Below are 6,879 nucleotides of genomic sequence, written 5' to 3'. Positions count from 1 at the left end.
AATTTTGGTCAAGGGACCTTGGTACTCAGAAGACATTTCAAAATAAGTTCAAGATTCGAACTGTCCTTTAATTACCTTTTTCTGGTGACTTTATCTCTCAACAATTATGATTGGTAGATAAAGTGCAAATTGGGCTTCATTGGAGTAATTTTATATATTAGCTACAAAAGTCAATCCTTACATATAATTTCATTCAACCAAAAGTGAGAACTTTACACATGTGATCTGATTTGAATAAAGTTATGAAATAAATTAAATTGCTTTTAATTAACACATGGGAATTAGTCAATGTCTGCTCTTAACAAAATCGTGGACTGAAGATCTTTAATACTAGAAATGTACGTATTAGTCAGGGTTCCCTATATTTGAGTTTATTAACTATTAACTTATATGATCACAAGATCCCATAATAGTCTGTCCTCAAGCTTGAGGAGCAAGGAGAGCCAGTTCAAGTTTCAAAACTGGAGAATTTTGACTCTGATGTTTGAGGGCAGGAAGCATCCAGCATCCAGCACGGGAGAAAGATGTAGGTTGGGAAGCTGGGCCAGTCTCGCCTTTTCACATTTTTCTGCCTGCTTTTATATTCGCTAGCAGCTGATTAGATTGTGCCCACAGATTAAGGGTGGGCACAGCCCACTGACTCAAATGTTAACCTCCTTTGGCAACACCCTCACAGGCACACCCAGTATCAATATTTTGCATCTTTCAATCCAATCAAGTTGACCCTCAATATTAACCATCAAAATGTATTTTAGTGCACATGTAGAATCTTTGAACCAAATCTCTTTGTTAATTATTGCGTGCAAGAAGGACACTTCAACTTAATAACCTTTCAGTACTGAAGGGAAATAATGTCTTTATGGCAAAAATTTTGTCTTTCTAAAAATAATAATACCCATGAAACAATTTCTAAAATAAATTGTTAATCATTAAATCATTAAAAGAGCAATGTTTGGGGTTAAATATTGGAGCTGGGGAACTAGTCCTTGTTAACATTCCACATGAATAAAGCAAAGATTTCATGTAAGATACAAAAATATTGATAATATGAAAATGCTATTGATGAGCTGACATCTATAGTAGATGTAGTACCCTTAGATAATTATTGGCTGTTGTTCCAGGAAGATTTCCTCTGAAAATCTGAGTCCATGAAGACAATTGACTGAAAAACAGCAGTTTGGTAAGATTACAGCTGTTAAATCAAATATATATTATGTACAATGGAGATATTATGGCAGGTAATATAACGCACAAATTGGTCACTCAGAACATAAATGGGATTAACTGCCCAGTAAAGAAGTTTCTCAACCATTTGAAAGACCAAAATCATCTAGATGCAGATCGATTACAGCTGCAAAAAGTACATTTAGGAAAGATGAACATTTTGAGTGACTATATAATTTCATATGAAAAAGGCTTACTGTGATGCATGAAAAATAATAAAGAGCTGTCATGCCCAGGATAATTGTTTTTTACTTTGTTAATGAGTAGTATCCAATAGAGAGGGGTTTAGAGTGTTGAATATTTGGCGGTTCAGCACAGATTTCAGCAGTAGTAATACATTCCCTTTGATGCGTCTGCACATAAAAGAGTAAAAGGAAGGATTCAATCTGGAGAAAGCTCTCTAGCCACGTTATTATTAATGGTCAGGGGAATTAGAGTCTCCTGCACTTTCTTTTCCCTCTCTTAAAATTCACTCTGGTGAAGGGGAAAGTGCACGTATTATACAACCAGATTAAAGTTTTAATCTTACCCATGTATCAGCTGTATGGAAACTAGCAAGTACATAATTTAGGATCTATCAAGAAGTAGAACTACTATGAGTGATGTGGAATTAGAGATTTATTAGTGAGATTTGATCCTACATAATTATGAGTGCCAATGCCGATGTCTATGAAAAGTTGTTACCTCTGTGTCTTTAGCAGTTCTGCAGTCAGTGTAGGTCAGCAGTGCTAGCAGTTAGAAAGAAAAACTGAATTTGAAGTGGGAAGAGCAAAGACAACTGGGACTCATGGGGAGAAACCAAGACTCACAAAGTCAAAGTGAACCCTGCCTCTATCTTTCACTGTCTCTAACCTCTGTGACCTACAGAATAAACTGTTGACCTTCATCCTGAACCGCACAAATGCCTGTCCTAGGACTTAGCATGAAGAAAGACACTTGAATGCAGAGCTGGAGTTGCCGTGAGCTTGCCCTGTGCTTACAAAGTGAGCCAGCAGAGCAAGGAAAATGTGTTTTCAGCTGTGGCAGCACCTGAACCCTATGCTGAATTTCAGAGAGTGGGGGCTGCTGCTTCAGTCCCATCTTCTAAATCTCAAATTCATCTCTTCTGTAGCCTGAACTAGAACTACACAAGGAAGGAATACTGGAAAATGTAGTTTCACCTGGCAAAGTTCAAACAGTACAAAACTACCACAGCAAGTTACTTAAATTCCCTGATCTGCTGTTATATCTTTTCTAAAATGGAAGAAAAAATATCTCCTAGAGTTTGTGTGAGTTTGAAAATATGCAAATTGAAAAGTGTGCTAGCTCCACTCACCAGCAAAGACAGCTGTGTGTATCCCTTCCTCTGTCGACAATTATCTCACCTGTAAAGAGCAGGATCTGTAACTACAAAGATCATGAGAACCACGAGATCCTCAAGTCCTTCTCCTGCCTCTTTCATGGATATATCAATTTGGGACTCTGTCTTGAAGAAACAGCCACATGGAGGCATCAGAAATAGGTTTTCAATCTTCCAGATTGTGCATTCAAACAACACTATACAATATAGATAAAGGCAAAATTATAGATTTTTTAGTCAGAAAAACTTGAAAAGAGATTACTTCTTAAAGTGTCACACCCACCCACGCAACCACCTACACACACGTGCACACATATACAACTGATAAATAATAATTATTGCCACTTGCAGGGTTTTTCTGAGTATAGAAATCTAGAAATCTCTGAGTACCTCACACAATGCCATGTATATATTATGCTCTTAACAACCATTTTCTCTTTCCGCTTCTCCTTTTAATTCATAAGTTTTGGTAGCCTCTACCATTTATTGCGTTGCTCTTTCTCACTTTTGTTGTTGTTGTTGTTGTTGTTGTTGTTGTTGTTGTTGTTGAGTTGGAGTTTCGCTCTCGTTGCCCAGGCTGGAGTGCCGTGGTGCAATCTCTGCTCACTGCAACCTCTGACTCCCGGGTTCAAGTGATTCTCCTGCCTCAGCCTCCCGAGTAGCTGGGACTACAGGCACGTACCACCACGCCTGGTTAACTTTTGCATTTTTAGTAGAGACGGAGGTTTCTCCATATTGGCCAGGCTGGTCTCAAACTCCTGCCCTCAGGTGATCCACCTGCCTCGACCTCCCAAAGTGCTGGGTTTAAAGGCATGAGCCACCGCGCCTGGCCGCATCACTCTTTCAAAATGGATATTGACTGAGTTGAGTTAAAAATAGCCCATGATCAAATAAACTTTTAGAGATAAAAGTAAAGTAAATACTGCCTATTTTTTTTAATGGTAAAGAAAGCACAAAGAAAATAGAACAAACACCTGCCAAAGATGCCAATAAGGTTAGACAGCAGAAAAGGAGCATTTGTAGGTCAAATAATTCACTCTTGTGATTGTCAAGAAAGAGTCTCAGGCTTTGAGATAATTCGTTTATCTCATATCAAGTTTCCATTTGTACAGTTATAATTAGAATTTGAATTCCTCATTCTTTTTTACAAAATGGGGACCAAGTGAATGATTTTACAATAAGCTATCAGGTATTAGAGGTAAGCACTGAGAGCAAGACAATAGATAAGACTTCATGGAATGTTACAAAATCATTTTTAACAGAAAACTAATTATTTTAGCTAGTATTTATAAAGATTTAGACAAGAGCAGATAGTATATCTCTTAAATTAAGTACAAGAAGTGAAATTTTATGCTAATAGGCCATTAAGTGGAGCTAGCCTAGAATACTTACATGTAAAGAAATGAATTTAGGAGCAGATAAACCTTGTAGAATTTTTTTTAAAAGACGAAGTTTATAGCCCACGAAAGATAAATGAAGAGTTATAGAGTAGATTTTGTATAATCAAATAATGATTGAAAATTATTATTAAAAATCATATATTCAGACTTGATAAAGCTGGATCACAGCAAAATTAATTGTATACTATTTTTTAAGTTACCTTATCTCAGTGCCTCCTCCAAAATCATCTGACATGCTTTTCCGTAACAGAAACCGATTTTCTCAATTATATCATCACCTTTTTTAAGCCACGACCTAGGATTATTGACACAACCTTGTGGTTTTAAATCAAAATTTTAAAGCTTTGCTTACTGTTATTTATAGTTTATGCTTTATTTGACTTGTTAAACAGTTTTGTCTTCTGAGTTACAAGTTTATTTATTTACCTTTTTTTCATAATGCTTTCCTATGGTTAAATATACAGTGTTATGTCCAGTTAAGAGGTTGGTATTCAAAAAGTACTCTAGGCCGGGCATGGTGGCTCACACCTGTAATCCCAGCACTTTGGGAGGCTGAGGCAGGTGGATCACGAGTTCAGGAGTTCAAGACCAGCCTGGCCAAGACGCTGAAACCCCCTCTCTACTAAAAATATAAAAATTAGCCAGGCGTGGTGGCAGGTACCTGTAGTCCCAGCTATTTGGGAGGCTGAGGCAGGAGAATTGCTTGAACCCAGGAGGTGGAGGTTGCAGTGAGCCAAAATTGCTCCACTGCACTCCAGCCTGGGCGACAGAGCAAGACTCCCTCTCAAATAAAATAATAATAATAATAATAATAAAAAGTACTCTACCACTTTCAAACTACGAGACCTGGGGTGTGTCATTTAACCTCAGACACTCAGCACCAGCCCATGAAAGCAGCTGGGAGGGAGGCTGAACCCTGCAAAGCCACAGGAGCAGAGCTGCTCAAGACCATGCGAACCCACCTTTTGCATCAGCATGACCTGGATGTGAGACATGGAGTCAAAGGAGATCATTGTGGAGCTTTAAGATTTGACTGCCCTGCTGGATTTCAGACTTGCATGGGATCTGTAGTCCCTTTGTTTTGGCCAATTTCTCCCATTTGGAATGGCTGTATTTACCCAATGCCTGTACCCCCATTGTATCTAGAAAGTAATTAACTTTGCTTTTGATATTACAAACTCATAGGCAGAAGAGTTTTCTCAGATGAGACTTTGGACTGTGGACTTTTGAGTTAATGCTAAAGTGGGTTAAGACTTTGGGGGACTATTGGGAAGTCATGATTGGTTTTGAAATGTTAGGACATGAGATTTGGAAGGGCCAGGGGCAGAATGATGTGGTTCGGTTGTGTCCCTGCCCAGATCTCATCTTGAATTCCCACGCGTTGTGGCAGGGACCCAGTAGGAGGTAACTCAGTCATGGGGCTGAGTCTTTCCTGTGCTGTTCTCATGATAGTGGATACATCTCATGAAATCTGATGGTTTTAAAAAGGAAAGATTCCCTGCACAAGCTCGTTTTTCTTCTCTGCTGCCATGTGAGATGTGCCTTTCACTTTCTGCCATAAATGTGAGGCCTCCTTAGCCAAATGGAATTGTAAGTCCCTTAAACCTCTTTATTGTGTAAATTGCCCAATCTCAGGTTTGTTTTATCAGCAGTGTGAAAACATACTAATACAAGGATTAAGTTTACACACAGTCTAACAATGACATCTTTGTCATGATTGCTGCCTGGTCACCAGTAATTATGAAATGCCATAAATACTGAAATTCATCCTTATTGTAGAGATGTTAAAGTGTGTACTAATACGTATCTTTTAAGTTATTGAAATATTGAAATATGCTGTTTAAGGCTAGTCTATTAGATATGTTCAAGTATATAAATGTATATTCCTGGTGGTTTTAAAATTTTATCGTAAGAATTGATCCCTTTGTCTCTATCTTGAGCTTTCTTTTGGACAATATTGACTTGTTATATGTTTTCCCTCCATTATTGTGAAAATTTCTCTCTAGATCTTAGGATAGAGGTTGTGAACTATGGCCTACAGGCCAACTTTGGCCCATCTCCTGTGCTGTTAAATGAAGTATTATTGAGACATAGCCATCTCATTCATGTGTATATGGTCTACGTTTGCTTTCATGCTCCAGCAACCAAGTTGAATAGTTGCTACTGAAACCACATGGCCCATAAAGCCAGAAATATTTATTATTAGACCGTTTACAGAAAAACTTTGCCATCCTCTGTCTTTGGCCTATCTTTATATTTTAGATGTAAATAGCATTTGTAAAAATATAGTTTATTTATTTAAAGATCCATAGACAATTTTTTTATGTTATTGAATACCTCAAACTGCAGTTAGCTACAGTGTACTGCTTATACATCTATTAATTCATATGTATGTTTTTAATGTATAATCTATTAGTGCATTTCCATTTCTATAGTAGGAAAATACTTTTTCTGTAGGGAATATATCATAAGAGTGATTCTTTATATTTTAAGAGCTCTTTTTATTTTTTATTTTTAAGTTATTACCTTATTTGATACTTGAAGTACTGCTTAGAAACACCTAAAGTTGTGAAAAAATTGAGGCTCAGAGAGGTTAAGTGGTTTTTCTTAAGCTACACAATATTTAAGACCCAAGATAAGCCCAAGAGCCTCTTCTAGGTTTGTCAAGGGGAATGCTAATCTTCTTTCCTTTCATGCGACAAAACATATCATTTTAAATGAAGTTCTAGAAGCTCTCACTTTGTTTTTGTCTATTTCTGTTTATTAGGATATATTTGCCCTGATTTTTACCATTATACTTTGAAATTCCTATTTGTCTCAATTAAAATATTTCTTTTCCTTCCTGATTTGCTTATTTGATGAGTTTTTCTATTTGTCAGTTTTTTTTCTTACTAAGTATTTTCTCCTTTGCTATTT

The 6,879-nt window shown here is 37.1% G+C and overlaps 1 non-coding gene across 1 annotated transcript; it reads right to left on the bottom strand.

The window, feature by feature from the left end:
* Positions 1–6,534: 6,534 nt before the first annotated feature.
* On the bottom strand, positions 6,535–6,665 carry LOC112439736 (U6atac minor spliceosomal RNA). The gene has a single exon (XR_003027972.1). It is a non-coding gene; the product is annotated as a U6atac minor spliceosomal RNA (small nuclear RNA).
* Positions 6,666–6,879: the final 214 nt, after the last annotated feature.

The sequence above is a fragment of the Pan paniscus genome, chromosome 3 (genome assembly GCF_029289425.2).
Source record: "Pan paniscus chromosome 3, NHGRI_mPanPan1-v2.0_pri, whole genome shotgun sequence".
In the NCBI taxonomy this organism is placed as follows: domain Eukaryota; kingdom Metazoa; phylum Chordata; class Mammalia; order Primates; family Hominidae; genus Pan; species Pan paniscus.
Note: the sequence above shows the minus strand (reverse complement) of the source record. Positions and strands in the feature narration are given on the sequence as shown.